We start from the raw sequence: 21276 nt of genomic DNA on the forward strand, positions 1-21276 counted from the left end.
TCAAATTGTCCTTAGATCAGAAAGTAGATAATCATCTATGTTTTTATTTAAGTCTGCTCTAAAGTAGGAGCAATTGTCCTCTTCCCTTCCCACTTTCAATTATTCCTGAGTCATTCTGCACATAGTTCTTCAGTCATATTGCATTTTGAGGAGGGGAGAAAATGCGTCAGCTCTTCTAGAAAATAATGTATTAAATACTCAAATACTTAGTTCACATCATAACAAAATTATTTTCAAGTACACAAAATACAGACTATTTTTTAATACAATCATTTATTCAGCAAGCATTCCTTGAGTGCATATTATGTATTGGGTATTATGCCACAGTTTAGGGTGTAGAGAGGATACAAAGTTGAAAAAGCATCCTTGAGGAACGTATTCTGCTGGAAAAGACACAAAACGATACAACTAGTGATAAAGGAGCAGGGGGAGGAGATGAAGTTTTTTTTCTTGAGAAGACCACAGGCAGTGAAATGTTCATCAGGGTGAGGAGAAGTAAAATTATTTCATTTAGAGGAAACAAAAGACAAATACAGTAAAAGGTATGCATAATTTGAGAAACAATAAGAAAGGCTGAGTGGCTGGAAAAGAAAGGAGTGGACCCCTGGGGAGCAGAGTGATTTGGGAGTTTTAAAGACGACAGTGACAACCGTGATCTTTTTTGATCTTATGCCCACGGGTGCTTTTTTTTCTTATAATGCATACCTTACAAGAATATATGGCAACGTTAAAATATTATCTAAGCCTGGTCACAGCTAAGAGAAGGTGTGATCATTTTACTCATATTGGTAGTGATAGTGAAATATTTATCCTGGAAAAGGTCCATTTCCTTCATGAATCTCATGTATTAAGTAAAAATCATCAATAGTCAACGATATTTTATGCTCTTGTCTTATTTTATGCTCTTGTCTTTTTGATAATACCTGGAAAACAAAAGTCTGTATATTTTTAGAAATCATCATATAAATTCTATTCATACTGCAACACAGTTCTCACTGTTATGGTAGATTTAATTGGGCAAAATCAACTATTCCATACATGTGTAATTTACGTATATATGTTATTGGTTAGTTTGTTTGTTAGTTTGCCCATTTTTTAGAACCTGCACTATCTGCAAAAGAGCAGTTAATTACGAGTCAGAAACAGAATTTTTGTCCTGCTTCTGCTAGATTTTTTTTTTACAAATACTTGGACAAGTTATTTCTGAAGACTCAGTTGTGATAACTATTTTAAATATACATAAGCACTCTAGAGAAAAAAGAGGTAGGAGGTAAGCTGTAGGTTAAAAAGTTACAAGAAACTAAATGAAAATTTAAATAAAAAGGTTTTGGGATAAAAAAATTTTGGGTTATATTTTTGGTGTTGTTAATGATTCATTGCCTAGGACACTTAATTTAGCTGAACACTGTGAAAAAGCTGTTGAAATCCATGAGCTCTAAAATAAAATGATTCCAGAAAATTTTTACTTATTTAAACAACTCTAATAATAATTAAATACAATTGATGTTTATTGAGTATTTCTTATGCGCTGGGCAATGTCTACATATATTATCTCATATGCTCCTTCAACAACTCACTATGAATCTTGACTGTCTCAACTTTAGAGAAAAGGAAATGAGGGAGACCCAGCAACATGTCTCCAGTCATAAGTGATGGATCTGAGGCTCCTGTGTGTGTGTGTATGTGTGGTCCTATTTATTGATTTATTGATTTTCTTATCCCTAGCAACAATTAAATTATGTGGCATATAAATACTCAAATAATGTTATGTGAATTGAGTTAAATCACCTGAGTACTAATAAGCAGTATTGTTCTTATGGATTTGTTGGATATAAACCTGGGACTCTTGGTAGATGGCCTAGATTTAGGTGGTTGTACTGAATAAACTCAGCTTCCCCACTTCAGGATGATGGTGGAGAGGACAGGTCAGAAATGAAGAAAAAAAGAAAATAAAACAATATGACCACCTGACCAAACACTGAGATGTTAGAAGAATATTTATGTGTTTTTTCTATCAACTCTGTTGTGGCCAGATCAAATATATTTTCATTTGAGTCTCTAAATTTTGTTCTTTACGTAAAACCACCATTAACCATCTTTTACTAGTTTGTTTTTTTAGTACACTGAAATTCAAAGTTGACAGCATAATTAAGTCTATTTGAATAACCAAGAGTTGAGATAAAAATGACCCCAGTGAGAAAAAGTCACAGACTTGGTTATAATTCCTACTAGCTGTTGTTACCATTGACGTAATATTTGTCTTTTGATTATTATCCCTAACCCCCTCCTCCTTTGTCTTAATGTCATTAAGACATATATCCTGAGGTGGTATAGGAAACATGATATTCTACTACTCACTCCCTTGGGAAAAGGAATAATTTCAGAATTTACTTTGTAATAACATCTGCAACAGCTTTCAATTTAGCTCTTTCTTAGAACTCTTGTTATCCAAAGAATTATACAATTTTTAAATGCTGTTTCGAAGCAAAACTGAAAAGTCACACCAGTTTTGATATGTTAGTTTCTATTGTTAGTGTCTTTTATTCTCAATTTTTTCTCATTCTTTTTAAGGATTTGCCTTATTAGATTTAATTTTTTCAAATTTCAGGAAGCTGCTAGAATGTTTATCCTATTTTTGTTCAACAGTTTCCTGATGTCTATTTTTTATACTAAAAATAATTCTATTAGGTCCATCATATGTTTTTCACAAATTTATTACCATATCATTATTGGCTAGACAATTATAAATCAAGGAAACTTGGCTTATAGGCTTACCTTGGCTGGTAAGTTTTTGTTCAAATGCTTTGCCTTTTAATTTGTTTTTAGTTAGTCTGGAAACAAAAATGCATAGAATAAAGTTGCCATGAAAAACCTTATGTCATCAATCACGTGCTGCATTAAATATATTATGTATGGTTCTGAAGGGGAAAAGTAGAACCAATGGGTAAATGTTACTTATAGAAAGGTAGAGTTTATTATGGGAGTTAACTTTACGCAGTTACAGCGGACATAATTTTAAATGACAATTAATTCTACATATTTAGGGATACTGAAGAAGAGATTTAATGATCTCTTTAATGTGATATACACATTTATGTATATACACATTTATATATAAAGCCAGAGTAGAATTAAATGATGTAGGATGTTTTGGGGGCTTTAAGTATGTAAATGCATTTATGATTACTTGTATACGTACACACACGTGTATGTGTATATACACATAGACACGTATAAAATTACACATATATAGGTAATAGAAAGGGTTGAACATAAAATGCCCAGTAGAGGGAGAAGCTGTGTGTTCTAACTTAAAAAGGACACCCAAATGTTTGACAGATACTTCTCTGGTCAATACAGGGAAATCCATGTATATAGAGGAAAAACACCATACAACCATGGACACATGATGATGATTGCTGAGACCAAATTGGTAACTCCTGTGCTGGTAATGAGGAAGCCAGGCAGGTGACAGACTCGTGATTTGTGGATTTCTAAAGTGTGGGAAGCGATGATACAGCAGCACAAACATCGAGAGCGCAGGGACAGAAAATATGGTTCTTCAATTGGGACAGATCAAAAGGAATTTTATGATTGCTTTTAAGTCTTGATGAATGTAAGGTTTAGGTTGAGGTTTGGAAAATGACTTCTTATGGAAGTTTCCTCCAGAATTGTTTTGGGACAGGATGGAATTTAGTGCATGTCCCTAGAAAACTGGAAGATTAGACACAATCTCATATGCCTACCTAGCAATAGTAGGAAATGCCTGCAATGAGCTGGATTTTTACCTTCAATCTACTATAAGAGACATGTGATATTGGACCAGTGGTAAGTCCAACATGCTCCACAAAAGGACAGAATTTTGGTGTTTTTGAGAGTACTGCCTCTATATGCTTATGGGTAGAAATCTGGGAGGTGTTATAGTTTCAGGATATGTAAATTTCCATTTTTTAATGTGTGAATGCTGGTGTCAAAAACAATAGAGATAAAATGGGGAACTCTCCTGAAGTACAGAGATACTTCTGGTTTGACCACATAGCAGTCTCTAAAAGATTATTTAGTAGGCTGATATAGTGTACTGATTTTTTAAAAAAAGATAGGGTCTAATAATATCCACATTTTCTGATTACTTTTACCATGAAAAAATGTTGAAAGCAAAATTACAGATAAAATTCGTAACTCCTGAGTTTAAATATTGTTTTATGTTTCTTTTCCTATAAAAACAATATTTATTTGCATTTTCTATTTCTAATTCCTCCAGTTGATGATTGATTTAGGGATTAATGACTTATACCAGATGAAGATGGCTAAAATAAGATGGAGGAGGCAAAAATATCTAATTCCACTGTAAAGAATATACAGACTGAACAAGAGACTAAATAACTAAATTTGAAAGCAGTAACAACTGAATAGGTTAATATTTTTGGTTTAGCTGGAGCTGCACTACTGACTTCTGTACTAGATTCACCACAGCAAAAGTACACGGACTCTTGTACTCATAGACAATCTTTCTTTTCCTTCTATGAAAGAATTACTATTACAGAATTTTACACATTAAAATGTCTACACCAAGAAACACTGGTTATGAGAAATAGTCAGTCCTATTGTTTCAGGGCAATGTTGGGGGAAGATTAGTTTAACACTGACTGGGGATGATGGTGATGATTATAGTTCTGGGCATTTTTTGTACAGAATGGCAGTCTGGACTACTCCTTAAAATGTGCAAGTTTTGGCAGGGCAAATTTCAAATAATACTGAATTGATAATCTTTTGACATGTTTAATCTCATTACCCTAGTGGTGGAGTTTGGATGTGTTGCCCCTCCAAAACTCATGTGGAAATTTGATCCCCAATGTGGCAGTGTTGGAAACTGATTGAGTCATGGGGGTAGATCCCTCATGAATGGATTAATGCTCTCCCTGGGGTGGGGGGATTAATGAGTGAGTTCTCGCTCTATTAGTTCCCACGAGAGCTCATTGTTTATAGGACCCTGGCACCTCTTCTCTCTCTCTCTTGCTTCCTCTTGCCATGTGATCTGCTTGTACCCGCCAGCTGCCTGCCACTTTTCCGCCTTGAGTAGAAACAGCCTGAGGCCTGTGCCAGATGCAACTGTCCCAGAATTGTAAGCCAAATAAACCTCCCTTCTTTATAAATTACCCAGTCTCAGGTATTTCTGTTATAGCAACACAAAACTGACATACACCTAGTGACCCTGAAATTCCATGACCAGCCGGAGAGTGGTTTTAATACTAACACTGCTGCTTCCTTAGTTCATTTGTAGCTTTAACCAACCCAGCCTCTTCTTTGCCAGAAGACCCAAAGGAAATACAAAATATAAAGGTGAGTAGAAAGATAGAAAATTTTATCAGGGTTAAACTTGCCATAGGAAAAAGAAGAAAATCTGTATCAATCAAGAACTAAAATTCTAGACCCATCAATATAATGGGATTGAGAGGAGGAGATAAAGGGAGACAGATCATAGGCATGTGAGAGAAAGGTAGGGTTCTGAATTTTAAATTCTATCCATAATGATGTGTGTGTGTGTGTGTGTGTGTGTGTGCAGTACATTGCTTTTGACTTCTGCATGATTTTCTACTTTATACATCCACCATCTTTGACTTTTCCATTTCCCAAGTGAGGTTCACTTAAGTGGCTCCAGCTTCCATCTGTCTCAAATAGTGCAGACATGAACAGCCTCGTACACGTGAATTTGATTACAGTTTCTCTGACTCATACACCCAGCGGAGAGATTACTGAGTCATTGGGTACATGCCTACATAATTATTTCCCCTAAATTCTGCATAGTGCACTGTAAAATGGCTTACCAGCTTGGCCTCTGACTAATGAAGAAAGAAGGATCCTGGTTTCCCACATTTATGAGGCTTCTTGGAATTACCTGACTATTACATGTTTGCAAAATTTATGAATTAAAAGTAGTATCTTGTTTCAATTATTCTCTTAACTGTGAGGCTGAGCATATCTTTATATATTTCTAAGTCATTTGGTTTTCCATTTTGAATGTTAACTATTTTTGGCCTTTGTTCATTTTTCCATTTGGTTTCTTGCTTGTTGTACATTACCAATAGGACCTTTTATTATCCTAATTTGAATTACTTGATGGTTTTAAACATTGAAAATGTCATTTCCCATCTGGCAATGTCTGTTAACTTTGTATAGTGTATTATTTATAGAACTGAAATGTTACTTTCAATATAGTCAAAAATTTTGGACTTGTTTTGTGTGCTTGAAAATGATGCATTGTTTATATACAGCTTCTATACATCTATTAGCTCATAATTATTAATCTAGTTATTTAAATCTTTCTGTCTTTGTGTATTTTGTGTTCAGTTTTATCTGTTTCTGAAAGCAATGTGATAAATTATCTAATTATAATTGTATGATTCAAAGCCTCATTGTAATTTTCTTGTTTTTATAACTCTATTGCAACATTTTTGCTTCATTTATTGGGGTTGGAGGAGAGGACCGTAGAGCCGCAAATCATGGCGCGCAAACATCAACAGTTTATTCAAGGGTCATTTCTTGTTTTATTTATTTTTATGTTTTTTTTTTTTTTTTTTTTTTTGCCTCTTCATTCCCAATCACACTCCTATACCCACCCCTGCCTCCACCATAGATGGCCACCCTAATATTTTTAATATCTAATCATACATAAGCACATATGTTTAAAATATTCATGTTTTTGTTTGTTTATTGATATATGTCTCCTACAATTAATTTAAATGTATTACTGTGGTAGAAATTACATACTATTTCCTTCTGAATTTTTTCTCAAAAATGGTTTTCAAACTGGGTCTATAGTGTATGAAGATATCTTTATTTTGTTTGTGCATTTAAATAAAGTTCAGCTGGACATTTTTATCTTAGTTCAAATATACTTTTCTTTAAGATTTTGAGAATATTATTCCTTTGTAACCTTGTATCTAGCATTAATTTGTATTCTTTATAGATAATTTGCTTCTTTAAATTTCTTTTGCTGTCTTAATTTTTGATTTACATAAAAATCTGTCCATGGACTTGTTTTTTCCTTCTTTTTATCGATCTTATTTGTTTTGTTATGAAAACATTCATTCTGTAGACTTACATCATTTTTTTCTTTTTTCAATTTTGAGGTAGTTTTAATCATGACTTTCTTTCCTTTTCTTTTTTTTTTCTTTCCATGTGAGCTTCCAGATAAGACGTGACACTTCTACATCTGTCTTCTTTATACCCTAACTTTAATATCCTTTTTTTCTTTGAGAATTTTCCTGATTGTTCTCCTCATATAGCTCTTTATTTTTCCCTGTGTGCATATTTCCTAGAAATGTCAAGGTAATAAATATCTAGGGGAAAAGAAAAATTTTCAATCCAGCCTGATTTTGTGCCTTTCTTGGTGAGTTTAAAGAAAAATAAAATAAAATAAAACCCACAAAAAACCCCTTATATTCTAAAAGGAAAAAAAAAATTAAAAACCACACCAAAATCAGATAATCAGATGGAAAAATGGGCAACATACTAAAATGTGAATTTAACAGAAGGAAAAAAAAGTACAGAATGAAAGAAAAGATGCTCAACCATATTGCTAATCGGGGAATCCCAATTAGAACCATAATGAGATATTACTACACAACATCAAATTAGCAACGTTAAAAAACGTGTGAGAAATGAGAAAATAAGATGCTGGTGAAAATGTGGAGAAGTAGACACTCTCATACATTGCTAATGGGAGTAGAAACTGATATATCTATGTTGGCAAACAGTCTGCCAACATTGTAGATGTACAAACATACTCTAAAACTACCAGTTCAACTCCTATTAATATACTCTGAGCAAATACATGCACATATGTTGGAAGATGCATGTACAAAATTTCTCCTAGTAACACTTTTTAAAAAATAATCTACAACTATCCACTTTCAAAATGTTCATTTGCAGAATAAAAAATATACTCGTATAATCATATAATGAACTATTATACAGCAAAGAAAATGAACTATACCTTCACACAGCAACAGAATTTCAACTCAACACAGTGTTGAGCAAAGGAAGTTTTATACAAAAGATTTTATATTGTATGATTCCATTTATTTGAAGCTCAAAAAAAGGTGAAAATATTTATATTATTTAGGGAATGGATATGTAGAGAGCAAGAACAAGTGTTGGATAAATTTTAAAATGCTCTACAAGCATACCAGAAAAAAAGGCAAGAAAGTGTAGAAAATCCTGTAAGACCAACATGATAATGCAATGAATTCCAACAGGTAAGTGAGCACAGAAGCCACTTGGATACCCATTGTCCCAAAGCTTCATTTCAAATGGACCTTTACTTTGCAAGAAACGGAGACAGAATCTAGGGCTCAAACACAGTGAATGATTAGATTGGAAACATCTGCATAAAGTCAACAAACTGAACAAGCATATATATATACACACATACATATATAAATAAATTCCACCCTACCAGTAAAATATGCAGTTTATGGCCTTTGCTTGTAGGTGAAAGGGGGAGATATTTCCCCCTATGAAGTTCTACATGTGAACTGTCCCTAATGTGGCAATGGAATTGGACTTTAAAAACATGTATGGCTAAAAACCTCAAACTTGGGAATTTATTCTAAAGTAGCCCTGGCTTTTTAATTCACTCAGGCTCTTGGCAGAGGCAAATGGAGATCCTCTCTGGAATATTACACCTGTATGCAGGACTCAAAAAATTCCCGTGGATAGGTTCCAGAGAAAATATACTTACAACAAGGATATCACAGAAATACAGGAGGAAACTTTGCAATGAGGAGGAGTAAGCAAAAATAATAATAGATTCAGACTTGAAAAGAATACAGTTAGTAAGCAATTCACTAAATTAAGGAAATAAAGGTGAAAAACATGTAAAAATCATTTGTAAAATTTAACAACCATTAATGATAGAACTTGTAGCAAACTAAAAAATAGAAGTGACTTTTCTTAATATAATAGATGCATGTTTACTTAGGTTTAGGTTCAGCTACATATGATGGAAAACTTAACACTGTATTAAACAAGATAATGTTTATTTCTTTTTCGAATAAGTGAAGTCCGTAAATAGGAAGTTCAGGGATGTTCTAGATGCTCAAAGCTCATCATTTGTTCAGATGCCTTATCTCTGTACCATAACACGGCAGAGAGAGAGAGAGTGCTTCGGTATCTTCATCCCCTTGTAATTATAATCACCAATCCCACTATGGGGCTCCACCCCCCTGACCTCATCCAAATCTAATTATCTCCCAAGGCCCCACCTCCCAATACATCACAGTAAAGATTAAGACTCCAACATATAAGTTTTGGGGAGACACATTCAGTCCACACGAGGAGCTATTTGTCTAACTAAACTGTGAGACTTGCATTATTATTATTAAATGAGAATATTTTTGTAAACCAGAATTTTAGCAAACATGATAAAAAATAGTAAAATGTTAAAGAATACACTTTGAGTAGAAATTTAATAAGAAAGACCACTGTGGTTACTCCTAGTCAGAACTGTAATAGAAACCTGGGCTGTATAATAAGCCATATAAAAGAAATACAAATTATAAAAATACAACAGAAACTACCACACTATCATATTTATTAATGATGTAATTATATACACAGAAAACCCAACATATCGTTGGGATAATTATTAGAATCAATGAGAGAGTTAAGCAAAGTTTCTAAATATAAGAATATACAAAAATAAAATTTATTTTTATATACCAGAAAATAGCAATTAGAAATACAGTTTTTAAAATGACATTAAAAATTGTTGCCCAACAATAAATCTAACAAAATAGGTACAGGAACTTTATGGCAAGATTTATAAAAGTTGATCAAAATGTAACAGAATACCTAAACAAATCAAGGAATGTAGCTGTTTTCTGCAGTTCAACCCCCCTCCCAAATAATCTATTAATTTAATACAATTTAAATAAAAATGTTAATAATAAATGAAAAGAAAAAGTAGATAATTCAATTAAGATATTATTTTATACTATATCAAAATTCCATTTAAGATGAATTAAAATGAAATGTGAAAAATAAAACTTGCCATATTTTTAAAGCAAATGTAGGTAAATGTTGGAATTTGAAGTACATTTTTAAAAAAGAACAAAAGGTAGAAACAAAAAATGGAAGTCTTGATAAGTACCTCTACTTTAAAATTAAGAACACATCTTTAAATTACAGTAAAGTAAAAGGACAAGACTAGACTAGAATATAACTTAACCATATAAAATAAATAACTTTCTTATTTCTAATAAAAATTCTGAAAACTAAAAAAAAAAAAGAATTCTGAAAATTATTAACAAAAGACCAACAACTCCTCAAAAAATTGGCAACCCTACCCCCAAAATCCAGCAGGTATTTTAAGGAGAAAGTGAATGGTTAATAAACATAAGAAAAGATGCCCAACCTAATTTATACACATGGAAACACTAATTAAAATCAATAAAATTATCATTTTAAATCCATCAGCTTTGCAAAATTTTAAATGTCTGCTGATTCCAAGTATTGGTCAGGATGTGAACTAAAGGGAACTCCTATACTTGCTGTCACATTACTTGGTATAACTAAGCAATTACCCTCTAAAATAGCACTTCCGCTCCTTCGGCATCTCTTAGAGAAACTCATAACATGTGCTAAAAGACACATGTACAGAAAAATTAATTGCAACATTTTTCATAATCGCAGGAAACTAGACACAACCAAAGTGTCCAAAGTAAACTGGATAGATTGTGTTATTATCTGTAAGACAGAATACTACATGGTAGTGAGAATAAAGAAGCTGCAGCTTCACACAATCACAAGGATGAACTTTACAAACACAATGAAAACAAGTTGGAATAGAAAACATATAGTATTATTCAATTTTAATAAAACTAAAGGCAATGCTAATAAAAATGAATGTTATCTAGACAAACATAATTACATATAAAGGAATGATAAAAATACATTATCTGTATAACATTTACTTATGGGATGAATGCAGGCTATGCCATCCAGGAATGATACACAGAGAATTTTAAGGTGTGGGCATTTATAAATATGTTAAAGCTGAGAGGCGAATACATAAAAATTAATTTTATTATTATTCTTTAATATAAATAAAATATTTAATAAGAAGAACAAGAAAAATGAATGTAGTAAATGTACAAATACTGTTATATAAGGTTTCAGTTTCAAAAGGAAAAAAAAACAATTGGGACAGTGTGGAATATAAAAATAACATATTTGTGAATTTATGTTCATGTAAATTGTTTCAGGGAATGGGATACAAGAACTCTTGAAAGCTTTTGATTACTATTGAGGAATAGAAATAGAAATTTTATGGGGAAAAGAGTCATGATATATATATATATACAAGGGTTCATGATATATATATATATATATATATATATACACACACACAAAAAGTTCATGAAAAAATTAAGAAATAATACAAATCTTTCCATGACTTTTTGAAGATTCCTCATATGTATGTATGTATGTATATATACATATTTGCTTTCAGTATTATGGAGATCTGCATATATTTTTTGTACTCATTTAAAATCATATGAGTAATGGTAGTTGCCTGCGTGAGGCAATAATGAGCCATTTTATGGTGTCTTTAGATAGAGCTATAGTTTTTAAATCTTCCAAAATTGTTATTAAAAAATAGTTTCCTCTAGGTAGTTCAACTGGAGTGAGTAAAAATACTTAACTTTACATTTTATACCCTTTGGGGTTTGTTTGTTTGTTTTAGTTTATTACCTTTTGCAGGTATTCCTGTTAATAAAAAAACAAATAATAGACACTAGTGCTGAAGGAGAGAAACCTGTCCTGTTGTTAATAAAAATTTTACACTTGAGAGAAGTAAAATTCCTGAACTTTCGAAAACAGGTTTTTATTCCCCAAAAGCCATGGATTGAAAGCAAAGAATGATTGTTACAAAATGAATTTGGCCAGTCACAGGGAAATAAATTGATTAAATGATTATTGATGATCCAATTGTAGCTATTTTCTAGATAAGATTTGGTAACGTGATTATTAGAAGAATTTGGCATTTAAAAGATTGCTTTTTGGTAAAAAAAAATTTTAATGGACTTTATTTTTTCAAAGAAGTTTTAGGTTCACAGCAAAATTTAGTGAAAGGTACAGAGATTTCTCACTTACCCTCTGCCCCCACAAATGTATAACCTCTCTCATTATCAACATCCCCCACCAGAGTGGTACATTTGTCACAATTGATGAATCTACATTGACACATCATTATCAAGTAGAATCCATAGTTTACATTAGGAGTAACTCATGGTGTTGCGCATTCTGCAAGTATGTATGGACCAATGTATAATGACAAGTAGCCACAATTATAGCATTATATAGAATACTTTCATGGCCCTAGAAATGCTCTGTGTTCTGCCTATTCATCCCTCTCTCCCCTTAACTACTGACAGCCACCTATATTTTTACTCTTGGCTATAGTTCTGCCTTTTCCAAGATGCCATATAGTTCTAACCATACAGTATGTAGCCTTTTCAGACTAGCTTCTTTCAATTAGTAATATGCATTTAAATCTTTTCCATGTCTTTCTGTGGCTTGATAGCTCATTCTCTGGAGAGTTGAATAATATTCTATTGTCTGGATATTCCAAAGACTATTTATCCACTATCCTGCTGAAGGGCATCTTGGTTCCTTTCACATTTTGGCAATTATGAGTAAAGCTGTTACAAACATCATGTGCAGGTTTTTTTGTGTGGACATATGTGTTCAGCTCCTCTGAGAAAATGCCAAGGAACATACCGAATTGCATGGTAGAGTGTTTTTAGTTTCATAAGAAACTGCCAAATGATAATCATCTTTGATGAGGTGTCTGTTTAAAGGTCTTTAGTTCATTTTTGTTTTCTTATTATTGATTTGTAAGTGTTCTTTTTATATTTTGGATAACAGTCCTTTATCAGGTATGATTTTTGCAAATATTCTCTCACAATCTGTGGCTTATCTTTTCATTTTCTTGACAGTGTCTTTCAGAGAGCATAAATTGTAAATTTTAATGAAGTCCATCTTATCAATTTTTTCTATCATGGATTGTGCCTTTGGTGTTATATGTAAAAAGTCATTGCTAAACACAAGGTCACCTAGATTCTTCCAATGCTATTTTCTAGGAGTTTTATAGTTTTGTGTTTTACATTTAGGTCTGGGATCCATTTTAAGTTAATTTGGGGGAAGAGTGTAAGGTCTTGGTCTAGATTTATTTTTCTGAATGTAATGTCCCATTTTTCCTGTACATTTGTTGAAAAGACAATCTTTTTCTCTGTTATGTTGCCTTTGATATTCTGTCAAAGATCAATTGACTTTATTTATGTGGGTCTGTTGTTGGGCTGTGTATTCTGTTCTATTGATCTATGTGCCTATTCTTTCATCAATACCAAGCTGCCTTGATTACTGTAGCTTTATACTAAGTTTTAAAAGTAAGGTAGTATCAGTCCTCCAACTTTGTTCTTCTCTTTTAATATTGTTTTGGCTATTCTGGGTCTTTTGCCTCTCTGTGCAAATGTTAGAATTAATTTGTCCATATCCATGACATGACTTGCTGGGATATTGATTGGGATTCCATTGAACCTATAGATTAAATTGGAAAGAAATGACATTTTGACAATATTGAGTCTCCCTGTTCAAGAACATGGGACATCTCTCCATTTAATTCTTTGACTTCTTTCATCAAAGTTTTGTAGTTTTCCTCAGATAGATCTTGTACATATTTTGTTAGATTTATACCTGAGCATTTAATTTCAGGGGGTGCTAAATTCCACTTGTTTATTGATGGTATATAAGAAAGCAATCAACTTTTGTATATTTTTGTATATACTGAAACTTTGCTATAACTGTTTTTTGTTAATTATTTTGGAATTTCTACATAGATGGTCATGTTATCTTTGAACAGAGACAGTTTTACTTTGTCCTTGTCAATCTGTATATCTTTTATTTCCTTTTCTTATCTTATTGCATTATCTAGGTCCCTCAGTGTAATGTTGAAAAGTAGTGGTGAGAGGGGACATTCATGGTTTTTTTCCCCCTAATATTAATGGAAAATCTGAATTTCTCACCATTAAACATGATGTTTGTGTAAGTTTCCTGTAGATACTCTTTATCAAGTTAGGGAAGTCTCCCTGTACTCCTAGTTTACTGGTTACATGGTGTTTAACAAATTAAAGCTAAATGATTATGCAACCAGGGGGAGTCTCCTTGTCTATTTGACCAAAACTATTATTATCTCATAATAAATGAAAGGGCAAAGATCCTGAGAAGGCTGAGAGGCACTCAATGATAGCATTTACTGGAAAATGTCAGTAAACTTTCCCATCAGAACTCGAGAAGTTCTTCTTCCCCTTCCCAAGTCTTATTACAACATCCCATTCTTAATTTCAGTAAAATGCCCTGATTTTTTCTAATAAATAGCATTTTTTCACTCAGTTTAGACTGAGTTTATCTTTTTCTGTTAATTATAAAAACATTAACTAATTTTATAAGAATCAACTTATTCTTTTAAAAATAGCTTTACTAAGACATAATTAATATACTATGCAATTCACCCATTAAAAGTGTACAATTTAGGGCCGAGCCCGTGGCGCACTCGGGAGAGTGCAGCGCTGGGAGCGCGGCAACGCTCCAGCCGCGGGTTCGGATCCTATATAGGAATGGCCGGTGCACTAGTGCCGGTCACAAAAAAGACAAACAAACAAACAAACAAACAAACAAAAAAAAAAGTGTACAATTTAATGTTTTTGAATTCATCATAGGATTATGCAATCATCACCACAATCTTATTTCTAAATATTTTGTCTACCCTAAAAGAAACTCCATTAACAGTCAATTTCTTATGCCACCTTTACCCCCATCCCTAAGCAACCACAAATCTTTTGTGTTTATATATTTGCATATTCTTGACATTTAATATAAGCGGAATCATACAGTGTTTGGTCTTTTCTGATTGCTTCTTTCACTTAGCATACAACAATACATGTTGTAGCATGTATCGCTCTTTCATTCCTTTTTCTTCTTTGTTGAATAATATTTTATTATATGGCTATAGAACATTTTATTTATCTATTTTTCAGGTGGTGAATGTTTGGCTTGTTTCCAAACTTCGGCTATTATGAACAATGCTGACATGACCATATATATATACACAGATTTTTGTGTGAGTATATGCTTTCAATTCTCTTGGGTATATACCTAGGAATGGTATTGCTGTCATTTGGTAACTCTATGATTAATTTTTTAAGGAATCACCAAAATATTCTTCACAGTGCCTGTGCCATTTTACATTCCCACCAGCAATTTATGAGGGTTCCAATTTCTTCAAGTCTTCCCCAACAACTATTATTGTCAGTCTTTTTTATTACAACCATCCTAGTGGGTATGAAATTATATCTCATTGTGGTATTGATTTGCATTTCTTCGATAATTAATGACATTGAGCATCTTTTTATATGCTTATTTGCAATTTACATATCTTTTTTGGAAAAAATGTCTTTTGAAATATTTCACCCATTTTTAATTGGTTTATCTTTTTATTATTTAGTTGTACACGTTTTCTATATATTCTCTATGTAAGTACTTTATCAGATATGATTTGCCAATATTTTCTGACATTCTTTGGGTTGTCTTCATACTTCTTGATGGTATTATTTGCAGCACAAAATCTTGATGTGGTCCCATTTATTTATTTTGTCTTTTGAAATTGTACTTTAGGTGTTTTGTTTAAGAAATATTTCTTAACCCAAGGTCAAAAAATTTACTGTAAAGTCTTCTTCTGAGAGTTTTTAGGATTTTCTTTCTTTTGCATTTGGGTCTAAAATCCATTTTCACTTGCTCTTGTGTGTTGTGTCCAACTTTATTCTTTTGCATGCGCTATCCTACTGTCTCAGTGTCATTTGTTGAAAAGACTGTTCTTTCCCCATTGAATTATCTGGTACCCTTTTCAAAAATTAATTAATGGCAAATTCAGAGGTTTATTTCTGGCCTCATTTTTATTGATCTATACATCTATATTTATGCTCATACTACTTGTATTGATTAATGTAGATTTGCAAGAAATTTTAAAATTGGAAAGTCAAATTTCTCCTATTTTATTTTTCTTTTTCTGTGTTATTTTGTCTATATTGGGTTCTTTGCATTTTAATATTAATTTGCAAAAATGTAAGCTGATATTTTAAGAGAGATTGTTTTGAATCTGTAGATTAATTTGGAGAGCATTGGCGTTTTAACAATAACACATTTTCTGATTGGTAAATGAGGATTATCTTTCCCTTTATGTAATGTTTTTTGTAGTTTTCAGTGCACAGTTTTTATATATCTTTTATTAAATTTATATGTAAGTATTTTGTTCTTTTTGATGCTATTGTGAATTGTTTACTTTTTTAAGTAAAGACATTTTTAAGGAGAGACTTTTTTGAAAGAATTATTTCAAAGGGGAGGAAAGGACTGCTGCAATTGGGAGAATAAAACAACTACAGCAAGTGTCTCAATGATTAGGTGAAAACAGTTTTTCTTTCATTGGGAGGAATAAAAAAGGCTAGAAAGAATTTCCCGTGAGGAAGTGGGATACAAGGAAGGAACAATGGACAGCAACTCAGAGAATTTTATCCTGATCTCAACCTGTTTTCAGAAGAAACAATTTAGGAGAGGTTGTATACTGGCTCAGGCTGAGGGTAGGGTGAAGTTTAGAGGTCTGTGGGAAGGAGAAAAACTCAGCCAAAGTTTGATTAGCAAGGATTTTGTTCTGACTGATCAGTGAGAACAAGCCGTCCAGCAAATATTTATGAGGGAACAGATGATTCTTTGCGGCATCTGTGCCTGATCTTGTCCTGGGTGTACAAGAGGGCTATCCATGAGTCTTTTCTAAGTCATATGAGAAAGGTGTTTCTTTGCCATCAGCCATTTCCAGAAAGCAAAATGTGGGGGGTTTGCTCCCCTTTATATTTATGACTGTTTTCCAGGATCAGAGGGTTCCTGTAAAATTCAACTTTGTCAACCCCTGGTACCATTCAGACTCCCATCCTATGTTGGCGGGTTTATGCATGGTTTGGGGAAAGTTTTCAAGTCTGCCCCACATCCTGCTCTGATTGCTTCTGAGTGGGTGCAGCCCAATTCATGGAAAAGCCCTTCTGAAACCTAGAGCTGACTGTGATCATGGGAAGACTCTTCATGGCTGTCTTTTTCCTTGGTTCTTTCTATTAAAATTCTGATTTCTCTGCAGTTTTGCTTGCCTCAGAGTTACCAGCCTCCTTGTAATTAGTCTCCACAATGACGCCCATTGTTTTTGACAACATCCTTAGACATACAGTTCTCTATTCTCTGTTACAAATAAAGTCAGTGTCCTCAGGCTGAGCTGAGGAATTTCATCCTTATGACCTGCCTTTCCACCTGGGCAGAACCACAGTACCATTGTGCCAGAGCTGGAGCAGAAACTTGTTTTTCCCAGAGTGACATCCCTAGTTTACTTACTGGTTGATACTGGGTGGGTGGAAGCCCTTGGACATCGCGGCTTGCCCTTCTGTACTTGGAACCTCCACCCTACCAGTGTGCTGGGACAGAGGTGATGGGCCCCAGTATTTTTTACCTGCTGTATGTGGGATGCAGCTTCCTCACTACGAATGGGGGTAGAATAGGGGAAAAGAGACCTGGGTCTTCTTTGCCATACACCTGCCTTGGATAGAGCTTGTGGAGATAGGATGAGAAATGCCAGCAGCCTGCCCCTCTTGGGGCAGAGGGAGCCCTGTCTTCTTGACTGCACACCCTGGGGTAGGCTTTTGTAGTATGGAGCTGGGAGGTGAAGGTGGGTAATGAAATGATCTTAGTTCAAATTCCACAGACTCTCCCTGTTCTTATCAATATTTAGTAGTTTTTCTTGAATAAATTTTCATGCATTTTCTGTGTGCCCTTAGGACAATTTCTCTAGTTTAAATAATTATTTTTTTAAAAAATAGTTTCACCAGTTGAATTGCTTTTCTGTAGAAAACGCCCACTAACATCTTTATTCCATTCTTTTAAAAGTACCACAGAAGCTTATTCTTCGGTTTCTTTAACTTTTTTTTCCCTCTAGGCTTCTCTACTTTTATTTAAGTGGCTCCTATTTTTATCTCTTTCAAACTCTTCTCAAATTACTTACACATCTTCCAGCTTTCCTCTGCAAGGGCTGAAAACAGATTTCCCTCAACTTCTTTTCTGTGTTAACTATTGTTGGAGATTCATAGGGCATCAGTCTTCTAACTTTTCAGAATTCCACATGAAAATATTTATCCCTAGCTCTAAACAGAACCATTTGTAATCTATATGTCTCAAGAATTTACTGTTTTAAATATTTTTATTCCTCTTTGTTTTTTTGCACTCATTTGCTACCTCAATGTATTCTAGTTAGAATGTAAGTTCCTAGGTTACAGAAACTAGACATACATCTCGCTCTTGGTACAATGCCTTGCACAGTGTCATGAAATATAATCAGTATTAAATGCCTGATTTAGGTGATGACAATGTTTAAGTTAAAATTAAGCATGTGGTAGCAAAAAGAATCTTTAACACCAAGTCAGAATTGACCTCAAGAAGAAATGGGTCCAGTACATAATAGTAAAGAGCCTCCTCATCAAAAATGGGATAAGAGTTCACTCATTCACAATTATTCATTTATCATAGATTTATGGAACATATATCATGAGAATGATATTGTTCCACCTTCCTAACAATAGTATGGTGATTTTTCAAATGAAACAATAATGATTCTGGAGGTTTTTTTTTTTTTAACTTTTAAAACGTATAGATACAATAGTATGTTATTCATGACCATTATTTTCAACAACATATAGTTTTCATGACAGCAACTGGAATAGGCACTTGCTGCTGCAATCCATGTGTTCACTACCTTTACAAATAACTTGAGATTACAAAGAAAGTCAAGAATTCCAGGCATGTTATGAAACACCTATGTCCATTATTGATTAGACACTATTTTATTAATAAAATTTATGATAATATTTTACAAAAGACACTGGACTGGTGGGGGAGCTCCAAGTCAGACCTTACATGCCTGTGGCCTTGGGTATGTCATTTAAGTTTCAGTCACATTTTCTTGAGGTATAATAGCATCTCTCTAGTCAAATTTGCAGGAGGATCAAATGAAATTCATGTAAAAGTATATGGAAAAATCAAAAACATCAAACAAGTCTTAGATGTTAGTCACTAACTGCATATATTCAGTTCAGTTATTAAATTCTCAGAGAAAAGCTGCAAAGTAAATACAAACTGTTTTAGGAGCCCACAAAATTATTTCCTCATTCCTGAATGGATAAACTCTTGACTTCTGAGTGATAATACATATAGAGCTAAACTAACACCTATTGGAGGACCCTTCTAATAAAACAATAGCAGGCATGAGAAGAGGAGTCAGGCAAAGCACTTAGGGCCAGAGGCATTTCTGTGTTGCTCTGGAGACACATTCAGTGCACAGTGGAGTGGGATTTTGGCAGAGAATAAGGAGGAGAGATTTCTCCATGAATAGGTTCCTGCTGGATATGTGACATTTCTGTCCATTACTCACCCACTTGGTAGGTTTGATTACTGCTGTGGCCTGAGAGTCTCTGGAGGAAAAAAAGGAAATAGATGGGCCGAAGACCTTTGATGTATTAGAGTACAATAAATAGCAGCAGAAAAGAAACTGCTGTCTGAGAAGTGTGGGAGAGTAAGTGGTTAACACATGTTCTGACAAGTTCTGCTGCTGCTTGAAGAATTTCACACTAGCATTTTCAGAAAGGCACAGAGTTGTTAATTTCCTGGAGAAATGAGATACTGTCACACCATTTTTTCCAAAGAATAGTTAGATAGGAGGGTTGGTATAAATCAATAACAAATTAATTGTGATAGTCGTTAAATAATAGTAGCTTATAACTTCATGTGTATTTTCATTTACTCATTACAACAATAACAGATAGGTATTATAATGTCTATTTTAGAGATGAGAGAGTTTAAATACCTTGACTAAGGTTGAACAGTCTATAGGTGGTGGGTTAGGATTCAGATCTAGATGATTCTAATTCTAGATGTTGTGTTCTTTGGGTACATCCTTGATTCCCAAATACCAATCCTTACATCAGTGTTTCTTCATGTCAAAATTTTCACAGATTTTGTTATCTTTCAAAAGAATTCATGACTAAACGTTGGGTAAATCTTGATGGCAAAATTAAAAGTTGAAAATTGCATATCTTCTCTTTCTTATTGTATTGTAAATTTTTGAATCATGAAATCCAGGCATCTATATACTATATTGCTTATATGGGTAAATGAATAAACAAATATTAAATGCTCCTAACATTGTATCACTGAAAAATATTAGTCTGATCTAGGGGCCAAGTTTTTCTTTTATATCCAAATGTTTAAGTCATTTATAATCTCAAAATTTATTAAAACAATAAATGTATCAAAAATATATGAAGAAAGCTTAGCATTAAGCTTTATTTTAAAATTATTGATATTTAAAGCATTTGTTGCTACAGGATGTCTCTCACTAATTGTGAAAACCAGAACCACCTGCCACAGGCAGATATCCTTTGAGGAAGCATGCCTTCCTTTTAGTTTGGGTGCACCACGGCATTTTCTAGGGTTCTTTCCATGAATTCCTCTTCTTTGTGTGATTTCACTGGGGCCTTCATCCGATTTGTGTCTGAAAATATTAGAATGGTTGCTTGGAAACGCTGAAGTTGGAAATTTATGAGCTTTCAGAAGGTTGCATTGAAGTGTAGGGGTAGCATATGGTGATATGACATGTTTTGTTCCCTAGCCAAGGAGAAGGGTAGCCTTCTGTGATCTCTCTAATTATTTCATAGCACTTTAGATGCCAAGCTGAATTTAGAAAACAGCAAGGCATCAAGGCTAAGGAAAAATAGAATGTACTTTTTGTTTCAAATATTTGTAACCAAAGTGTTTGTTGTTCCTTTAAAAAAAAAAAAAGGAATAGTTATATAAATCTGAAAGCAGAGGAAAAGTTTTACCTAAAAGATGAAATTAAAGGCTTATTATTTTGGCTGAAATAGAAAGGAAGAAAGAAAGCTTATTACTGTGGAAAGAAAAAAGGCAGCACTGAAATGAAGATATTTTATAAGAAAGGGTATGGTCCTAAAAGTAAATTTTTTTTTTTTTGTCTTTTTTGTTACCGGCCACACCGCGCTCAGCCAGTGAGCGCACCGGCCATCCCTATATAGGAGCGCACCGGCCATCCCTATGTAGGATCCGAACCCGCGG

Source organism: Cynocephalus volans, chromosome 15, assembly GCF_027409185.1.
Source record: "Cynocephalus volans isolate mCynVol1 chromosome 15, mCynVol1.pri, whole genome shotgun sequence".
Lineage (NCBI taxonomy): Eukaryota > Metazoa > Chordata > Mammalia > Dermoptera > Cynocephalidae > Cynocephalus > Cynocephalus volans.